Genomic DNA, 20,928 nt, shown 5'->3' with positions numbered 1-20,928 from the left:
CTATGTGTGAAGCACTGTGCACAGAGATCTTATTTTTGAATTAATGAGCAGCTCACTAATTAGCCTTCCATTCCAGTTCTCTATCTCTGGCTCCGGGTAGCCACAGATTCATGGTGAATTTCCCAGAAAAAAAAAAAAACTCGAGTCATTCTGCTCTCTGGCAGTGTTCCATCTCCTCCCTCCTGGTCTGACCACCAAGGGAGATGAAGGTGGAGATGAAGGAGGTGAGAGACAGAGATGAGAGATAGATAGAGAGAGAGAGAGAGAGAGAGAGAGAGAGAGAGAGAGAGAGAGAGAGAGAGAGACAGAGACAGAGAGAGAGAGAATGAATATTTGTGACTGTGTGTATGTGATCTTTTACCTCAGGGACATAACATAGACCTCGTATTGCTGGATTACAATGAACATTTGTTGAAAAGATTTATATGGAGCATTTTTATATAAGCATCTCTGAAAAGATTTGGATAGCTCTGCCTAGAGACAAATAAGCAGATGTCAAAATTCTAAACAAAAGAGGTACACAGTATCAACACAGTATCAAGCAGGCAGGAAGAAGACGGGCTTCCAGTTTGGAAGACCATGTGAGTGAGGGTTGATTTTGGGACTCCCCAGAAAGAGTGATCATAAGGAACAGGTTTCCAGAGGTTGTCGACTAAATCCCAAATTCACACCAGAAGTTGGGAGCCATACAATTGGTGGCACCAGGGAACCTTGGGATTTTGCTGAGAGGTATGGACACTGGCCAAGAGGGAGCACCAGGACAAGGGAGTGGACAGACATCAGAATAAAAGAAGAGCTCAGTCTACACCGAAACATCCTTGTAACCCACAGTAGCCATATATGAGGCAAGGACTTCAGCAAGGGATGCTGTGAGTTTGTGGGGACTGTGATTGAATCCCATAGGGAATGATGGAAATGGAGCTCACCGGAAGATGGATTCTGTCAAGTTGGTAAAGTAGTGAAGATACCAGTCCCTGCTATTTACAGGTCAGCTCTATGGCTAATGGATTTTGTTCATCGCTATGCCTGTAGAAGCCTGAGAGGCCTTTTGAGAGATTCCAGACAGATTCTGACATTTCCAGGGAAGGTGTCTGGGTGGGGACAAAAGGAGCCACAGAGATTATTTCTAGAAGCCCTGAAGATTGAGTCTGGCTCCCTGTCTGTGGTCAGAGTCTGATTCTTGGGTTGCATGAATGAAATAGCTGACAAAATCTCTCAGGCTATGTGAGTAAAATGGAAAGAGAATCTTGATAACTGGCAGGTATACTGTGCTTTAAGGTCTGCAAAGCTCTTCACATACACTCATGATGCGTCCTATGCACATCATCTTATTGAGGTCAGTAATACATATTATTGTCTCCATTTTCCAGATGAGGAAGTTGAAGGTGACGGAATTTCAAACCTTGCTTGGTGTCAAGGGTCTCCCTGATTGCATGTCCAGCATTCTGTTCATTATGGCACACAAAGGACCTATGACAGCCATATGCAGTTAGGTAAGTTAACACCTGATTGAATGAATGAACCTAAAGAGTGGTTGTTAACAGGTCAGTTTCAACATAAGAGGGAAATTTCTTTCTGGTTATAATAATAATAATAACTTGTATATATATAGATGTATATGTATGTGTATGTATGTGTATATATATATATGTGTGTGTATATATATATATATGTATATGTATATATATATATATGTATATGTATATATATATATATATATATATATATGTATATGTATATGTATATATCACCTACTATGTGCCAGGCAGTGTGCTAAATGCTTTACAACTATTAGCTTTTTTAATCCTCACAACAACCCCACAATGTAGGTGCTTTTATGATCCCCATTTTACAACTGGAGAAACTGAGGCATGCAGAGGTTAAGTAACTTGTCCAAAGACAGGCAGCTAGTGAGTGTCTGAGGCTGGATTTGAATAGAGGTCTTCCTGACTGTAGTCTCAGCACTGTACCACCTAGCTGCCTCGATAGTCCAGCAGTGACCAATGACCATGAGCTCCACCAAATGCTAAGAAAATGGAAAGATTTTGAGCATGTGCCAGCAATGGACTCTATGCTGGTACCTGTCCCTTAAGATCCAGCCTAGCTATATTTAAAGAGGCTTATTATTTACAGATAGGCCCCAGAGTGGTCATTTTTTCTGATCATTTATCAAGATGTCGACACTTTGAAACTTATACTGATGGAGCTATTATTAAGCACCTACTTTGTGTCATATACTGTGCTAAATCCTGGAGGTACAAAAAGAAGTCTCTGCCATCAAGGAGATTACAATCTAGTGGTATAGACAACAGGCAAACAAATACATACAGACAAGCTATATACAGGATAAAGAGGAAATAATTAATAGAGGGAAGACCTTAGCATTTAGAAGGATCGGGAAAGGCTTACTTTAGATGAACTAGCTGGGACATAATGGAGGCCAGAGAAAGCAGTCAGTGGACATAAGGAGGGGAAGGATTCTGAGCATGGAGGCTAGCCAATGAAAACGCCCAGAGCTGAGAGATAGAGTATCAGGAAGGCTTTGTCATTCAGTTGAGGAACACCTGTCAGAGAACAAGGCAGTAAGAAGACTGAAAGAGTAGGAGGGGACTAGGTTATGAAGTGCTTTGAATGCCAAACAGAGGATTTTTTATTTAATCTTGGAGTTGACTAAAAGGCATTAGAGTTTGTTTAGCAGGGAGGCGACATGGTCAGATCTATGCTTTCGGAAAATCACTTTGGTAGTTGAATTGAGAATGCATTGGAGTGGGGAGAGACTGGAGGCTGCAAAGCCACCACCAGATTATTGCAATGGTCCAAGTGTTCAATGATGAGGGTCTGCGATAGAATGGTGGCAGTGTCAGAGGAGAGAAGGGGGAATATTTGGGAGATTTGGCAAAGATGAAATCAATAGGCTTCAGTAGCAGACTGCACACGGAGGGTGGGCGATAATGAGGAGTTTAGGATGATTTCAAGTTTGCAAGACTGAGGGACTAGGAGGTTGGTGTTTCCCTCTATCATTGCAGGGAAGGTAGGAGGATGGAGAGGATATAGGGGAAAGAGTTGAGTTCTATTTTGGATATACTGAGTTTAAGGAGATTCGTAGGCATCCATTTTGAGATGTTTGAAAGGCAGTTCGAGATACGAGATTGGAGTCAGCAGAAAGGTTGAGGCGGGATAGGTAGATTTGAGAATTGTCAGTATAGGGATGGTAATTAAATGCAGGGAAGCTAATAAGATCACCAAATGAAGTAGGGTAGAGGCAGAAGAGAAGAATGTCCAGCATAAGACCCTGTGAAACATCTACTATTAGGAAATGTGATCTAGAGTTGGATCCAGTAAAGGAGATAGAGAAGGAACAGTCAGATAGGTAGGAGGAGAACCAGGAGAGAGTGGTGTCCCAGAAACCTAGAGAGAAGAGAGTTGCAAAGAGGAGAGAGTGCTCAGCAGTATCAAAGGTTGCATAGAGGTTGGAGAGAATGAGTATTGAGAAAAGACTACTGGAATTGGCAACTGAGAGATCACTGGTAACTTCAGAGGGGCAGTTTGGGTGGAACGATATGGTCAAAAGCCAGTTTGTAAAGGGTTAAGAAGTGTGTGAGGAGAGAAGCTGGAAGTATCTATTGGAGACAGCCTTTCAAGAAACTTAACTATAACCAAGGGCAAATGAGATAGAAGATGATAGTTATTTGGGATAGAAGGATCAAGTGAAGGTTTTTCAGGATAGTGGAGACATGGTCATGTTTGTAGACAACAGGGAATGAACCAGTAGATAGGGAGCGATTGAAAATGAATGTTACAGTAGAAATGACAGAGCAGGCCATGTGTTAAAGGAGATAAGATCAAATGAGATCTCCAGAGTAGAGAGGGTTTAACCTGGATAAGAAGCAAAGTTACCTCATCATGCAAGACTGGGGCAAAGGAAGAGATAGAGGCAGAAAGCATCAAAGTGATGTAAGATGAGGAAGAGGGGAGAAGAGGGAGCTTAAGGTGGATGGTCTTAATTTTTTTCTGTAAAATATGAGACAAGATTCTCAGCTGAGAAGGTGGTGAGGGGGAGCCATGGGAAGTTTGAAGAGGGATGAAAAGGTTTGAAAATCCCACTATGGAGAGTGAGATTGTAAGTTGATAACAAAGGTAGAGTAGGATTACCCAGCAGCAGTGAGAGCCCAGCTGAGGTTGTGTAACATATATTTGTAGTGGACCCAGTCAGAAAGGTTGTATGATTTTCTCTACTTTCTTGTAGCAGCAAGTGTGCAAGCGAGACTGGTGTGAACAATTCAAGAATGAGGCTTGGCTAGGCTCAGTTGGTGAAATGATAAAGGGTCTAAGGACTCAAGAGAGGAGAAGAATGTAGAGTTGAATAGGTTCACCAAGGGGTCGAGATGGGGAAAAGAGGAGAGAGTGACTGGGGAGGTGACCTAGGCAGGAATAGTGACACCAAGAAAAATCGTTAATATTGAAATATAAGTCAACTTTGAGGGACATCTGTAGTGTATTGCCCCAGGTACTTGTCCTTGGTCCTGGGTTGTTCTTTTTCTTCTTCTTTCTCAAGTTCTTTCTTCTTCTTGACTTTCACAATGGGCTTTCAGGTCTGCGAAGCACTTCACATATATTGCATCACTAGATGAAGCTGTAGATGCCAAATTGATCAAATTTTCAGCTCATAGGATTTTGGGATAATTACTAACATTAAGATGGGATTCAAAAGATTATAATAGGTTCTAGTGATAGCTTGACTCCAGAACAGTGAAATTTAAAGTCCTGCACATCAATGCAAAGAACCAAATACACAAATTAAGGATCAGGGAGACTAGGCTAGTCACCAATTGGTATGAAAAAGATCTGGGTGCTTTAGTGGACCAAAAGCTTAAAATTGTGAACAGTGTGACAGGAAAGCTAAAAAAAGCTAAAGCAACTTAGGGCTGCCTCCAGAGAGGCATTGTGTCAAGGGTCTGTTCTTTTGTTTTTTTTTTTACCATGTATTTTATTCTGTATTTTCTGTATTTTGTATTTTACCATGCCTCTTTCGCATATTTGGGTGTCAAACCTTATAAAAGTAAGGTCCTGGGGACCAGGGTCATCCAGATAGTGAGGAAGATCTGAGGTCTGCTTCATTAGAGAGGACCATGGAATCTTTAATAAAGTGCCATTGGCTCAGATTTCTGCCTCAGTTTCTTTTATTGTAGGTTGGACAATTTAAAACTCCACAGATCCTTGCTTAAAGGCCAGCTATCTCTTAGTCCAAGCTCTCCAACTATACTGGGACTGTTGTCATAAGAAAGGCATCCTTCTGGATACACTGTCTCATTTGGACACTAAGCCACTGGGACGCTTCAATAGTCCCTAAGTCCCCTAAGACTAATGGTTCCGGGACCCTCAAAAGGTCTAGACTATCACCATTGTAATCAGCCATTTTGTTTCAAGGAATCATTTTTCCTTGTGTTTTTTTGTTGGTTTGTTTTTTATGAATGTTTGCATAGTCTATCCCCACCTTACTCCCTGCCAGGCCCCCCCACCAACTAAACTGAATTCTCAGAGAGGGTTTACTCATCCCTGCACAAGGCTCTAAATTTTCTACAAGAAACAGGTATAATCCCCCAGTTAGGTCAAAAACTGAGGACTGAGTCAGGGGTGTTTTAACCCATGGAGGGAGGGTAGGACATCCACCTAGCATAAAAGAGTGTTCCCTGCATCAGATTGGAGGATGATTGCCATGGAGACTGTCTGAACAGTCTTGAAAACTATTATCTATCTCCCTCAGGAAAATCTAGGGCTAAGGCACCTATCAGTGCCCTGTTGTCCAATCAGGGCTTTCCATTTTTTAAGCCTTCGGTTGCCATGGTAACTTCCCAGAGGTGGCGAGAAAATCAACTTTAGGATTCCGGTCCAGGGTAGGCCAGGCATTCTAGAGTGTGTGACTCTGGGCTTTATGGGGCTCTGTGTGACTGTCCATGGGAACCTGCTTTATTAAGAGGCAGAAGGCTGAATTGGGAGACAGGAGACCAGGGTTCTAAATTGTCTAGGTTTTATCATTGACCTTCTGAGATTGAAAATCTTTCCCAATTGCATGAGGAGGCTGTAGCAGCTTATTTCAAAGATCCCAACTCTGACATTCTTTGTTCTGTGTTCCGAGGGTGCTCCCCATGCTGATTTCTAACACACTGTGTGTGAAGCACTGTGCACAGATAGAGATCTTATTTTTGAAATAGTGAGCAGCTCATTAGCTATCCTTCCTTTCTAGTTCTCTATCTCCACCATGGCTCTGGGTAGCCACACATTCATGGTGAATTTCCCAGGAAAAAATTCCTGAGTCATTCTGCTGTCTGACTGTATTTCATCTCCTCCCTCCTGGTCTGACCATCCAAGGGAGATGAAGATGAGAGGGGGAGGGGCCCTGTGGCCTCTGGGTCTTAAGGGAGGTGTGGAGAAGACCGAGCAGGAGAATCAGGGCCAGTATTTCATTGCATGTCCTCATAGACCAGGCCTCATTCAGTAATAAGATAGATCTGTATTACTGCTGTGCAAGGCCTCAGAAATGGCAATTAAGTTCCTTGGGCTCTTTTGTCTGTTCAATGGAACAAGAATTTTAAACATGGAGTAACTTGGAATTTTCCATTGGTGGCCAAGCATGTTGTGTTATGAAGACAGGGAGAAAGTTTTGTTAAAGTTAAAATGCCAGGGATGACCACGGCCAGTGATGGCCACTGAGGACTTTTGGGTTTTAGAGGGAGCTAGATTTTCCAGTGGAAAGGGCTCTGGGCCTGTAGTCAGGAAGACCTAAGTTCAAATCCAAGCTTAGACACTTATTGCGGGGTCCTGGCAAGTCACTCCTCCTCTGATTGCCTCAGTTCCCTTATCTATAAAATGGAGATAGTTAAAGGACCTTCCTCCCAGTGTTGTTATGAGGATCCGATGAGTTAATATTTGTAAAGGACTTCTAGAGTGCTGTCCCATAGAAAGTAGAATATAAATGCTAGCTCTTATTATGATTCCTATTGTTGCTGTAGTTGTTATTACTATTATTATTATTTTCCCCTGCACGATCATGACTGTTTTCTCTTCCTACTCTTCCAAGAGGTCTTGGAGGAAGATAAGGCAGAGATTGAACTCCCCATTTCACAGATGAAGAAATTGAGAACCAGTTAGGAAGTGACTTGTTCAAAGGCACATGATAATTCGTTGGAAGAGTTGGGGCCAGAATCCAAGTTTCAAATCAATTCACCTTAAACAAATCTTCTTTGGACATATGCATCTTTTGCATCTTTTTCTCCTCCCTACCCTGCCAGATTATTTGTGATTTAGGGAGCTATTTGCTACCGAGCGAAGGAGTTAAAATGAATAAGAGAACCTGGTCAAGTCTTTTCCTCCTTTTGAAATTCCTGAACTTAGGAAGTTCTCATTCCAACTGTTGCAGGCAGTGACTATAATTGAGAATCCCAGTTCAGCAGCAGTTGGTGGTAGCAGAAGGTACCATACTTAGTTTGGCTCTGTGAAGGTGGTGGAGGCTGTGGTTTGGGGATCCCAGTCAAGAAAGCTAAACTTGGGGAACAGCATTGTGATAGAATCACTTGGAAGCGCAATCACATAGCTTGGGACTAGGTAGTTTTTTATGTGTTGACTTTTAAGGTCCCTTCATGGATATATTTTTCTTGAATTTTTTTTGTTTTCATTTTTTTGTGTAAATAAATCCCAGAAAGTGCATCCTTGGGGGCTTAAGCTCAGACCATGTGGATATTGGCTTGAGGGTGGGGAGGCAAAGGGAAAAAGGGAACAGCTGCTGGAATTGGGCATCGAGTTATTATTATAGCAGCAACAGGAAAAGGGAAAAGGTAATGAAAGAGAGAGAGAAAGAGAGAGAGAGAGACAGAGACAGAGGGACAGACAGAGAGATGGAGACAGACAGACAGAGAGACAGAGACATAGACAGACAGAGAGACAGAGACAGACAGAGAGACAGAGAGACAGAGACAGAGAGAGATACAGAGATACATAGAAAAAAAGACAGAGACAGACACACACACACGCACACACACACACACACACACACACACACACACACACACAGATCCCTTAAATCAGAGGCATTTTGTAGACATAGTATCCCTGGATTCCAATGAGCATTTGGAAAGGATTTATATGGAAGGAAAAAAAGCATCTCTGAAAAGGTTTGAGTAGTCCTTTCCCCTCCCCTTCCCAAGAGGAGAACCAAAGAAAGAAGCAAACCCCGAAGGTTTATACACAACAGGGACACAACACCAACCATCCAGGAAAACAAGCCCATGGAAGATAAGCTTCCAGTTCGGAAGACCATGCAGTTGTGCATTGCTTTTGGGACTCCCAGGAGAGAACGGCCATGAGGAACATGGCACAGAGGCTGCTGATGAAGTGTCAGAATCAAACTACAAGTTGGAAGTCATAAGGCTGTTAGTGCCAAGGAACCTCAGAATTGTGCTGATAGACATAGACAGAGGCCAAGAGGGAGCACCAGGATGAGGGAGGGGACCTACCCTAGAGGGAAAAAACAGCATAGTCGACCCTGAATCACCATTGTAACTCGCAGTAGTATTGCCTGAGGCAAAGGATTTCTCCAAGGGACACTGGGAGTTGGTAGGGACTGATACTGTACTCTTTAGATAATGGTGGAAATGGAGCTCACCCAAAGATGGGTTCTTAAGCTGGTTCTATTAGCCACCTGCCATTTACAAGTTAGCTCTACGGCTAATGGATTTTGTCCATCTCTATACTTGTAGAAGGCTGGGAGGCCTCTTGAGGGACAGCAGCCAGATTCTGATATTTCCAGGGAAGGTGTCCGTGGGGGAGACAAAAGGAGCCGCAGAGATTATTTTTAGAAGACCTCAAGATTGAGTCTGGTCACCCTATCTGTGAGCAGAGTCCAGTTCTTGGGTTTCATGAATGAAATAGCCAACAAAATCTTTCAAGATATCTTTGTGAGTAAGATAGAAAGATAACCAAAATAGCCTGCAAGTATGCTACGCTTTAAGGTCTGTAAAACTCTTCACATACATTCATGATACACATCCTATGCACCTTATCTTATTGAGGTCAGCATTAGATATTACTGTCTCCATTTTCCAGATGAGGAAATTGAAGGTGACAGAATTTCATGTCTTGCCTCGGGTCAAATAGCTAGTAAAGTCCTAAGGTTTCCCTGATTGTATGTCCAGCATGTTATTCACTATATCACACATGGACTGAGGGCTATATTTACAATTAGGTAGGTTAAGATGTGGTTGAATGAATGAACCTAGAGTCATGTTAAAAGCAGAGGGAAATTTCTCTATGGCTGTTATAATGATGACAGTAAGGAGTTTTTAGATAGCACCTACTCTGTGCCAGGCACTATGATAAGTGCTTTACTACTATTAATTCCTTTGATCCTCACAACAATCCTGCAAGGTAAATGCATTATTATTTCCACTTTACAATTGACAAAACTGAGGCAGGCAGCTGTTAAGTGACTTGCCCAAGGATATACAGCTAGAAAATATCTGAGGCTAGATTTGAACTCAGGTCTTCCTGACTCTAGGCCTAGTGCTTTATCTACTATACCACCTAGTTGCCTTGACAGCCTGGCTCTGACAACAAAAAATGAGCTCCGACACATCTTAACAAGATGGAAAAATTTTGAGTATGAGCCAGGAATGGACTCTATGTAGAGACCTGAACCCTAAGGATCAGCGTAGCTAAACTGGGAGAGGCTTCTCATCTACAGATAGTCTCCAAGGTGGTGAATTTTTCATACCATCTACCAGGATTTGGAAGGGTTGATTGAGACTTGCACTCACTGAATTAGTCAATCAGTCCATAAATATTTATTAAGCTCTTACTATTTGCTAGGTATTGTGCTAATCCTTGGGGATGCAAAAAGAGGCAAAAAATTCCTGCACTCAAGAAGCTCACAATCTAATGGGGGAGACAATAAGCAATCATATATGTACAAACTATGTACTGGATAAATAGGAAGCAATAGAGGGAAGGCTCTAGAATTAAGAGGGATTGGAAAAAGGTTCCTGTAGATAATGATCTTTTATCTATCTGCCTGTTTATCCATCTTATCTATCTATCTGTCTGTCCATCCATCCATCCATCTATCTGTCTATCTATCTTTTATAAATATTTATTTTTCATGCATTTAGTATCTATCCATTCCACTTCCCCTCCCTCCTGAACAAAAAGAAAAAAAAAGATGAAGAAAATATTATCATAAGCAGAGAGTACAGCAAAACACATTTTCCACATTGACCATGCCTGAAAATGTGTCTCTCTTTGTATTTTAAGTTCATCACCTCTTTAGGAAGAGGAGAATGGTGTGTTTCATCTTCAGTCTTCTGGACACAGGGCTTATCATTGCATTGATCAGGTTTTCCCTTTTTATTTTACAAAGTTTTTGTCATTGTATCATTTGTTCTGCTTTGTACTACATGGGCTTGTAAAGCTCTTTCCAGTTTTCCCAGGAGTCATCCATTTCATCATTTCTCAGGGCACAGAAATATTCCATTACATTCATATATCATGGTGATAATATCATTTTTTAAAAATTATTTATTTATTTTTAGTTTTCAACATTCACTTCCATAAGAGTTTGAGTTCCAAATTTTCTCCCCATCATCCTACCCCAAGGTGGCGTACAATATGATATAGGCTCTACATATACATTCATATTGAACCTACTTTCACATTAGTCATATTGTAAAGAAGAATTAGAACCAATGGAAGAAACATAGTGATAATATTATTAAAGTGAAAGCAAGAGTGATTACAGCTGCTGTTGATACCAAAAGTCTTTCCCTAGGTTACAGATAAAGAAAGATTTCTCACAAATTCAATATCAAATTAAAAAAAAATCTCCACTTTGAAAACAGGTGTACTAATTAACTTCTCACATTAATTAACACAAATTGTTTAGTGGCTTTTCCCGAGGACTTCCTTAAATCTTCCTTTTCTTGTGGCTGTCTCTGAAGAAGAAGAGGACAGAAAGTGGAGGATTAAAGAGGAAAGGTATGAAGGAGAAGGGGAGAGAAAAGTAGGAGGAAAAGAAGGTGGAAAAAAATGGTTGGGGAAGAGAAGAAAGTGAGGATATTAGCTCCTATAAGAAAAGTCAAGTTTTTCCTGTTTTTTTTTTTTTTTGCACAAAGATTGAATCATCAATAGTCCCTTAAAAGTACAAGATACACAGCAACAACAAAATAGAACAAACATATCTTTGCTACTAAAAATGTTAATTATCTTTGAGGGAGTTGCCCTTTTAACTTGAATCCTTAAACAAATTCTCTCCTTCCAAACTCAACTGGGAATTCTGTTGAATTCTAGTCATGAATGTAGAATAAAACTTGACAAATTAGCACCAATCTGTACATTTGCTACATATTAAATGTGGAGAGTGCTGTAAACTACATTGTGCTTGGCTATGGGATAGCCAACAGAGCCTACTAGACTTATACTATTTATTTTTTCATTTTGTCTTCTTGAACTACATTGAAGTTCATAAATTTAAATTGTATGACCTTCCCCCAAAAGATCCACATTCATTATTAAGTATCAATAAATATTTTGATATATGTCTTTTTGCCTACCTATTTTAAAGATATTTCCTACTTCTATATTTTCAACAGTGTACTAGGAATTTTGAATTAGCTGTTCTAGACTAGAAGAAAACTGCATAAAATTTAGATGAACAGGGAAAAAGATAAGAAAAATAAAAGTAAGAAAATAGTAATAGAAGAAAATGAACAATTTAGTACAAAATGTTCTATTAAACTTATGATACAAAAAACAAAACAAAACAAAAATGCGTTGACCGTATGGCGAGAGAAAGGGATAAGCTTTGGACAACTCTTGTGATCCCCTGATGTCCTCATAATTGTCAAGAGGAAAATAGGAAGGCTTCCAGAATGTTGAGTGGATCCATTATAGTGAATTTACAGGCAAGTGTTTCCAAGAAAGGCAGGCATGGATGAGTTGCAATCTGCATTGAGTGAGGGAACATTAATTAGATCATAGATCCATCTGAATATTTGACCTGAAAAAAATGATTTCCCGGAATAGCCCAAAATATTCACCTGATAGAGACCCATTCTCAAATCTCTCAGATTCAAGTCAGGTCTAGTAGTATAGTAAACCTAAAGATTTGTGACTCCTCTGTATATATGTTCATGTAAAAAAGTTTGTTTCATCAACAAATTCCTTTAAAAATGATTATAGGAGGGGGAAACTAGGTGGTGCAGTGGATAGAGCACCTGCCCTGGAGTCAGGAGGACCTGAGTTCAAATCCGGTCTTGGACCAAGCACTTGCCACTTACTAGCTGTGTGACCCTGGGCAAGTCACTTAGCCCCCAATTGTCCCACCAAAAAATAAAATAAAATAATTACAGGAACATGACTCCTATACAATGCAATGCCTTAAAGGTTTAAAATTGTTTTTAATGTTATTGAAAATGAAATTTTTTAAAAAAGTATTTGTTTTAAAAAGCAATGACTGAGATGATTTTATTATAGGATTGTAGGATTAGAACTGGAAGGTACCTCAGAAGTCCTCAAGTTCTATCCTTTCATTTTTACATATGAGGAAACTGACTTTGAGAGGTTAAATAATTTGTCTGAGGTCACACATTTAGTAAATAACATTGGTAGGATTCAAATCCAGGTCATCTGATTCTAAATCTATTGCTCTTTCCACTATACCAATCTCACACTAGGCAACTAAGCTGATTAAAAAAAAAAATCTTTAAGTAGAAAATCAAGAATAAGTCACCTAAAAGGATTTCATTATGTGTCAGAAACATAATGTGTTCATTATGTTTATCCTCACAACCCAAGAGATTCCTTCCCACATCCTTGGCTGCTTAATTCTCTCTCCTACTTGAATTTTTAATTCCAAAGCAGCTCTCTGGTTTAATACAAAGTCCTATAGGTTACGACAGATTGGCAACCATTCCAAACAAATCTCCTTCCATGCCTTGGGGTTGTCCAGGCCTTAGACATAGTCAATAAAAAGTCAAGTAAAACCCACCAATATAGATAGCAACCATGCTAGACCAGGCCTGCCCCACTTGGTACTATGGTAATACTACATCTCACCCTTTTCTTACTGAGAGGAGGAAAGAGTATTTTCTCAACTGTCTCTTCTCCTCGGTTCTGTGGGGGGTTTTTTGTTCTTTTTCTTTCTCTTCCTCTTGTTTTTCCTTTTTTTCTTCTTCATGACATTTACAAATGGTATGCAAAGCAAAGCACTTTACATATCTTATAGCACTAGATGAAGTTGCGGATACCAAGCTTATCAAATCTGCAGCTCATAAGAATTTGGGATGATCGCTAGCACTAAGACTGGATTCAGAAAGAGAAAAAAAAAAGGTTGAAATCATGAATTGACTCCAGAAATATGAAATTTAATAAATTGCAAATATAAAAATCCTACATGTGAATGCAAAAAACCAGCTGTCCAAATGAAGGACTGGGGGGACTTGTATAAATAACATTTGGTGTGAAATAGATCTGGGGGTTTTCTTAATAAGGGCCAACAGTATGACAGGGCTGCATCCAGGGAGTCACAGGGTCCATGTTCAGGAGATGATAGCACCCTTGGGGAGGGCCATGGGAGTTGTTTATAAGTATTTGAAGGGCTGTCACATGAAAGAAGGATAAGACTTGTTCTATTTGGCTCTAGTGAGAGGACCAGGAGCAGTGGGTGGGTTGGGAGGGTGTTCAGGGAGGCACAGTGAAGCTGGGTGTCAAGAAATACAAACTCCTAACAATGAAGTTATCCCAGATAGCTGTTCTCAAGTGCAATGGTCTGCTTTGAGAGGTAGTGAGTTTAACATCACTGTAGGTTTTCAATCAAAGTCTTCGTGACCACTCTGCCTTTTTTTTTTTTTAGCCTGAACCTGAGTAACTACCCTTCCTTGGTTGCTTCCATTAATCTCTTTTTCCTTTCCTACCTCAGCCCTGTCTGAGATCTCAGTTGAGAGGCCTGGGGTGTCTTAGCGTCGGTTCTCCAAGTAAACTGGGACTGCTGTAACAGTGACATCACTCTGAATTCCCTTCTCTGATTGGACAGCAAGTCCCTGTAATACTTGTTGAGTCCCTGAGTCCACTGAGCTGGATGGTTTGGGTACCTCCAAAAGGCCTAGACTGTCACCACCATAATCTGTCTACTTTCAGGAATCTTATTTTCTGGTGATTTTTATGAATGTTTGCATATTCTGTCCCCATCTCATTCTCTGCCTTGCCCCCTAAATTAAACTCTCAGAGAGGGTAGGGACTGGAGTTTACTCATCACTGTACAAGGTTCTGAATTTTTTTTTCCATGGGAAATAGGGATAATACTCCAGTTTGGCCTAAAACTGAAGACTGCATCAGTGATGTTTTAACTCATGGTAGTGATGGTGGTGGAGGAAAGGACATATCCCTATCAACAGCAAAGAGTGTTCCTCGCATCCAGTTGGAGGATAGTTACCATGGAGACTGTCTAGACAGAAGAGAAAATAATGAGCTATCTCCTCAGGGAAATGTACTGCAGTGCCCTATTGTCCAATCAGGGCTTTCCATTTCCAGACTTCTGTTGTTATGGCAACATCTCAGTACTGGCCAGAATACCAGCCTTAGGATGCTGGTCTAGGGTACATCAGGAATTCTGGGTTTGGGTTTTTATGGGGTACTCAGTGCCCCATGTATGGGAACCTCCTTTATTAGGAGGACAAGGATGCTGAACTGGGAGACAAGAGACCAGGGTGTTATACTGTTCAGGTTTGCCATTCACTTTCTGGATCTCAGAGTCCTTCCCCATTACATGAGGAGACCCAGCTCTGACATTCTTTGTTTGTCCCAAGCTGATACATACACCGGACATGGCACATAGCAGACACTCAAGAAATGCTGGTTAAGTTGAATTGAATTGGGAATTGGATTCTGGCCCCAGCTCTCCCACTGAGGTACCATGTGCTTTCAAACAAGTCACTTCCCTAACTAGGTGTCAGTTTCTTCATTTGTGAAGTAAGGAGTTTAATCTCTGCCTTGTCTAGCTCCCTTATCCCTTGGAAAAGTAGAATGAGAAAATAGTCATGATGCTGCAGTAGAAAATAACAACTACAATCACAAAAATAACAACAGTTAACATTTATGAAGCACTGTGCACCGTTAGAGAGCTTATTATTAAATTAACCAGCAGCTCATTAGCTCTCCTTCCTTTCCAGTTCTCTACCCCCACTGTGGCCCTTCACCATGAAGCTGAATTTCACAGGAAAAAATACCCCTTGAGTTAACAGTGCTCACTGGCTTCATTTCATCTTCTCTCTCCTGGGTCTGTCCACCAAGGTGGCTGAAGTTGGGGAAGGGGATGAACCATTGTGGCCATTGGATCTTGAGGAAGGTGGGGAGAAGACCAAGTCAGAGCATCAGGGCCTTTATTTGGATGCTTGTCCTCACATACCAGGCCCCATTCAACAAATCTGTCTCATTGTAGCACATGATTTAGGAACTGATATATTAAGATCCTTAGTCTCTTCTGACTGGACAATGGAATCACAAGGTTTTATACATGTCTTAACTTACAATTTTCCACTGGTGGCCAAGCTTGTGTTCTGAAGAGAGGGAGAAAGTTTTTTTTTAAGTCAAAATAATGAGGATGACCATGGTCCCTGATGACCACAGATGACTTTTAAATTTTAGAGGCAGCTAAATGGCTCAGTGGATAGAGAGGTACAGTGTCCAGGTACAGGAAACCAGAGGCCTCTGCCTAGACTGATGTCTGCCCTGTCTAGAATGCGGCTGGAATATTATATTCAATCCTGGGTGCCACATATTAGGAGGGATATTGATAAGTACGAGCATGACTAGTGGAAGAAAATGCAATGCTCTGCTTTTAGAGGTAGTATGTTTCCTATAACTGTAGATACTCAAGTATTTTCTCACTGGCTTGTCCCTGAGTTATTACCTTTCCTTGGATGCCCCATTGACCTCTTTCTCCTTTCCTATACCAGTCCTATCTGAGATCTGTACATAGAAGCCTCTGGTCTCTTAGCACCAGCTCTCCAACTAAAATGGGACTGTATTTATAATAGTGGCATCCCTCTGAATGCCCTGATCTGTTTGGACAGAAAGCCATGAGATGCCTCTCTAGCGCCTAAATCCCCTGAGCTTGCTTATTCCAGAACCTCCCAAAAGCCTAGACTGTCACTGTTGTAATCAGCCCTTTTGGACCAGGGAATCTTTTGTCCTTGTGTTTTATTTTTTTAATGAAAGTGTGCATGTTCTATACCCATCTCACTCAATGCCTTACTTCCTCCAATTAGACTGAACCCTCAGAAAGGGCAGGGACAAAGGTTTACTCATCATTTCACAAGGCTCTAAATTTTCCATAAGAAATAGGGATAACTCACCCAATTTGTTCTAAAATTGAAGACTGAGTCAGAGGTGTTTTAATTCCTAGTGGGAGGGTAGGACATCCACCTATCATAAGCAGAGCATTCCTTGCATCTGATTGGAGGACAATTACCATGGAGACTGTCTAGACAGTCTTGAAAACTGTGACCTATCTCCCTTAAGGTGCTCCAGGGCTAAGGAGGTGCCTCACCTATAAGTGCCCTGTTGTCCAGTCAAGGTTTTCCATTTTTCAGACTTCTGTTGCCATGGCAACATCACAGGGCTGTCAAGATTGTCAGTCTTAGGATGCTGGTCCAGGGTAGGACAGGCATTTTGGAGTGTGCAGCTCTGGGCTTTATGGGGCTCTCTGTGAGCATCCATGGGAGCCTGCTTTATGGAGAGGTAGCAGAGTGCAGTGGTAAGAATGCTGCACTGGGAGACAGGAGACTAGGGTGTTATATCATCCATATTTTACCATTGACTTTCTGAGATTCAGAGTCTTTTAAATCTATCCTCAGACACATTAACTTAGTTACCCTGGCCTAGTTACTTCCCTTCCTGTCTGCCTTGGTTTCCTTATCTAGCAATTACATGACGAGGCTGTAGCAGGTTATTTCAAAGATCCCCCCAGCTTTGACATTCTTTGTTCTGTGTTCCAAGGGTGTTCCCTGTGCTGATTTCTAACACACTGTGTGTGAAGCACTGTGCACAGATAGACATCTTATTTTTGAATTAACAAGCAGCTCACTAGCTAGCCTTCCTTTCCAGTTCTCTACCTCCACCATGGCTCTGGCTAGCCACAGATTCGTGATGAATTTCCCAGAAAAAAAATATTCCTGAGTCATTCTGCTGTCTGACTGTTTCATCTCCTCCCTCCTGGTCTGACCACCAAGGGAGCTGAAGGTGGGAGTGGGGGGAAGGACACTGTGGTCTCGGGTCTTGAGGAAGGTGTGGAGACGACCAAGCAGGAGCATCAACGGCCCGCATTTCAATGTCCTTCCTCCCAGGCTCCATTCAGCACATCTGTCTCATTGCAGTACATGGTATAGGAAATGATATTAAGCCCGTTGGGTTCCTCTGCTTGGAGAATAGAGTAAAAGTTTTTATACATGTCTTAACTCAAAATTTTCCACTGGTGGCCGAGCTTCTTCTGTACTGAAGAGAAGAACATTGTCTTACAGTAAAAATAACAGAGATGACCAGGGCCTCTGAGGGCCACAGGAGACTTTCAGATTTTAGAGGCAGCTAGTTGTCTCAGTTAAGAGAGGAGTAGGCTTTGAATCAGGAAGACGCGAGTTCAAATCTAGCCTCAGACACTTAGCTGAGTGGCCTGGGCAAGTCCCTTTCCCTATGTCTGCCTCACTTTCCTTGTCTATAAAATATGGTTAATAATAGCCCCTCCCTTCCAGGGTTGTTGTGAGGATGAAATGAGGTAAGGTTTATAAAGCACTTAGCACGTTGCTTGGCACATAGTAAACACCATGTAAATGTTTGTTATTGTTTTTGCTGATGCTGTTGTTATTTTCCCTTGCAGGATCAGGACCATTTTCTCATTCTACCCTTTCAAGAGATCAGGGAGGCAGCTAAGTCATTTCACAGATGAAGAAACTGAGATCCAGTAAGAGGCACAGTGAATAGAGTTGCAGGTCAGGAGTCATGAAGACTCATCTTTGTGAGTTCAAACCCAGCCTCAGACACTAACTAGCCATGTGGCCCTGGGCAAGTCACTTAACCTTGTTTGGCAAACCATTCTAGTATCTTTGCCAAGAAGACCCCAAAGGGGGTCGCAGAGAATCAGACATGACTGAAATGACTGAACACCAACAAGGGCAGTTCTTGCTCAAGGTCATGTGGTAACTCAGGAAAAGAGGTGTGGCCAGAATCCATGCAATTGCTCCAATGAGTCTACTGTGTGACAAACCCTGTGCGTGATAGTGGGAGGAATATGACACAGAAGATGCAGTCCTGACCTTCAGGGATCTTACAACTTGGCAAATGCTATCAAGATACGGATGATGTCTGATATCAGAAGTTTACATAGGAAGTTTAATTCCTGTCTCCTACCGAATTTGAGTTGGCATTTCAAATGTAAAATTCCAGGGTCAGGGTGTGGGATGTATGTGTGGTAAAATATAAAAACCTATGGACTTCACTTGAGAGAATAACTCAAGATCATTTCCTTGTCACTAGAGCAGAACCAATAACCATGCTCTACAGTTTCCAAACTGAGTTTTGAGAAGGGGTGTGGCCCATGCCCCTGCTCCACCAATCACCGTTCTGGAGTTCACTTCCCTCTGCTGTCCCTATCCCGAAAAGAGGGAGCATCTCTAACACATATCAGATATGGGAGTTCTATACAAAAGAAGGGAAGCTGGGAAATTACTGCAATGCAGTCTGGTGAGCTACTGATGCTGCTCAATTGTCTCAGTATTAGATGCATGTTTTGAGATGAGAAATATACTCATTCCCGTCTCCAGGTAGCTGCAGAGACTGTTTTTAAATAAATTTCCTTTAGACACATGCATCTTTTGTTTATTTTTCTTTTAAATGGTATTTTATTTTTTCCAATTGCATGTGAAGACCATGTGAAAGATTCATTTTTTGTATAAAATTTTGAGTTCCAATTTTTTTCCCTCCTCCCTTTCCCCCTCTCCAAGACGGTAAACTCTTTGATATATCTTATATGTGTGTAATTATGTAAAACATATGTCCATATTAGTCCACGTGTATCTTTTACATGGACTTCCTTTTTCTCTCCCTAATTTATGGTTGCCACATAATCTGTCCTTTTGGGAGCCATTTCCTATCAGATGAAGGAATTTAAAGGAATAAGAGAATGTGAACAAACCTTTTCTTCATTTTCAAATTCCTTGAACTCAGGGAGACCCTAAGTATTTCTAATTTAGAATTCCAGATCAGCAAGAGATAGAAAGGGCGAAAGGTACCATTCTCATTCTGGCTCCATGCAAGAGACAGAGGCTGTGTTTGGGGCTCCCAGTTCAGAAAGCTGAGCTTGGGGAACTCCAGTCAGATAGAATTGCTTGGGAGTGAAGCATTACCTAGTTTGGGACTAGGTAGTTGTCCTCTGGTTGGGCTTTGAAGGACCCATCCTTTGGGTATTATTCTTGAATTTTTATATTTTCTTTTTTTTGTGTATAAAAAAAAACCCTTAGAAAATTCATCCTTGAGTTACAGTCTCAGAGCACATGGACATAGGGGTGGGGGACTGGGGCATAAAGGGAAATAGGTGACAGCTGCTACAGTTAGGCATCCAGTTATAAAAACAGTTATAAAAACAGGGAAAAATGTAAGTGAAAATGAAGACGGAAAGAGAAAGAGGAAGGAAGAGAAGGAGGAAAGGAGGGAGAAAGAGAGAGAGGGAAAGAGGGAAGAAAAAGGGGAGAGGAGAGAGAGAGAGAGAGAGAGAGAGAGGAGAGAGAGAGAGAGAGAGAGAGAGAGAGAGAGAGAGAGAGAGAGAGAGAATCTTGTACAGAGGGGCATATCATAGACATAGTATCCCTGGATTTCAATGAGCATTTGTGTCAAGTATTTATATGGAACGAATATGAGCATCTCAGCTCACATGCACAAACTATATATAGCATAAATAAGATACAATTAATGGAGAGTAGACACTAGCATTCAGAGGAGTTGGGAGGGGCTTTGATAGAAAATGGGCTTTTAGCTGGGACTTAAAGGACGGCTGGGAAAGCAGCAGGCAGAGAATAGAAAGGAAAGCATTCTGGACATGGAGGATTGACCAAGAAAATGCCTGTAGCTGAGAGATGAAGATGGGAATGATTCAAGACTGAGTCTTAATGGTACTCGATGTGCAAAATGATAGAGGGGACTAAGGAATGAAGTGAGGAAGACAGTGTGGAACTGAATTGGTTTACCAAAGGGTCGAGATGAGGAAAAGAGAAGATGACGGCTGAGTAGGTGACCTGGGAGGGAATAGTGAAACCAAGAAAAATCATAAATATTGAAATGGAAATCCACTCTGAGGGAGGTGCCTAGTGGATTGCTCCAAGGACTTGTCCTTCATCATGGCTTGTTCTTTTTCTTCCTTTTCTTCCTCTTGTTTTTTCTTCATGACTTTACAGAAGGACTTTCAGGTTTTGTGCCAGTAGATGAAGTTTAGACATCAAGCTTATCGAATTTGTAGCTCAGTAGATTTTGTAATGATTGGGAACATTAAGACGGGATTCAAAAGATTTCAAAAGGCTCAAATGAGGTTGACTCCAAAAAGGCAAGGGATGGCCTGTCTAGTCAACAGACGGTATGAAATAGATTTGGGGATTTTAGTGGATCACAAGCTTAATAACTAACAACAGTGTGACAAGGTGGCCAAAAAGAGCCACAACAATCTAGGGATGCTTCCACTGGGTGGGTGGGTGGAGGATTTCAGAGAAAAAAATTCTTAAAAATGAAGCCATACCAAACAGCTATCCCAAAGTGCAGTGGTTCCTCATCACTGCAAGTTTTCAGGCAGACTCTTCATGGCCACTCTGCCTTTTCTCTCTGGTTTGTCCCTAAAGAGCTTCCTTT

At 41.3% G+C, this 20,928-nt stretch overlaps 1 long non-coding RNA gene across 1 annotated transcript; it reads left to right on the top strand.

Annotated features, from left to right (window-relative positions):
- The first annotated feature begins 508 nt into the window (after window positions 1–508).
- LOC110214214 (uncharacterized) lies at window positions 509–18,894 on the top strand. Its single transcript, XR_002326224.2, has 3 exons — window positions 509–987; window positions 1,371–1,493; window positions 17,915–18,894. It is a non-coding gene; the product is annotated as an uncharacterized LOC110214214 (long non-coding RNA).
- The last annotated feature ends 2,034 nt before the right edge of the window (window positions 18,895–20,928 follow it).

The sequence above is a fragment of the Phascolarctos cinereus genome, unplaced genomic scaffold (assembly GCF_003287225.1).
Source record: "Phascolarctos cinereus isolate Bilbo 61053 unplaced genomic scaffold, phaCin_HiC Scaffold_4;HRSCAF=312, whole genome shotgun sequence".
NCBI classification, from domain to species: Eukaryota; Metazoa; Chordata; class Mammalia; order Diprotodontia; family Phascolarctidae; genus Phascolarctos; species Phascolarctos cinereus.
The sequence above is the reverse complement of the archived record's forward strand: the minus strand, read 5'-3'. Positions and strand labels throughout refer to the sequence as shown.